We start from the raw sequence: 936 nt of genomic DNA, 5'->3' as shown, positions 1-936 counted from the left end.
GGAAAATGTAAGGCTGGCGTTCAACTTGCCAATGATGGAAGAAGACGCACGCCCCTACACTAGAAGGGTCAACTTTGATCAAAGGTTGGACCAAGTCCTCATGGACAAATGTATAGAAGGAGCTCAATGGAAAATTGACTCAAGAGGCAAGCCGGTTCAATTGAGAAGACTGGACCTTAAGCCTGTAGCTAGAGGATGGTTGGAGTTTATTCAACGCTCAATTATTCCTACTAGCAACCGGTCTAAAGTTACTATAGATCGGGCCATCATGATCCATAGTATCATGATTGGGGAAGAAGTGGAAGTTCATGAGATCATACCTCAAGAACTCTACAAGGTGGCTGACAAGTCCTGTACTTTGGCAAGGTTAGCCTTTCCTCACCTCATTTGCCACCTTTGCAATTCGGCTGGAATTGACATAGAGGGAGACATCCTCATTGAAGAGGACAAGCCCATCACTAAGAAAATGATGGAGCAAAAAAGAGAGCATGGATCTCAATAAGAGCATGAGGAAATTCCTCACCATGAAATCCCTGAGATGCCTCAGGGGATGCACCTTCCTCCACAAAACTATTGGGAGCAAATCAACACCTCCCTAGGAGAATTAAGTTCCAATATAGGACAACTAAGGGTGGATCATCAAGAGCACTCCATCATCCTTCATGAAATAAAAGAAGATCAAAGAGATATGAGGGAGGAGCAACAAAGGCAAGGAAGAGACATAGAGGAGCTCAAAAGCACCATTGGTTCTTCAAGAAGAAGAAGACGCCACCCTCACTAAGGTGGACTCATTCCTTAATCTCCTTGTCTATTTATTTTATTATTTTTCAATTTTTGAGCTTTATGTTTTATTTATGTTTGTGTCTTTACTACATGATCACTAGTGTCTAAGTGTCTATGCCTTAAAGTTGTGAATGTCCTATGAATCCATCACCT

This window comes from Arachis hypogaea, chromosome 16, assembly GCF_003086295.3.
Source record: "Arachis hypogaea cultivar Tifrunner chromosome 16, arahy.Tifrunner.gnm2.J5K5, whole genome shotgun sequence".
Lineage (NCBI taxonomy): Eukaryota > Viridiplantae > Streptophyta > Magnoliopsida > Fabales > Fabaceae > Arachis > Arachis hypogaea.
The sequence above is the reverse complement of the archived record's forward strand: the minus strand, read 5'-3'. Positions refer to the sequence as shown.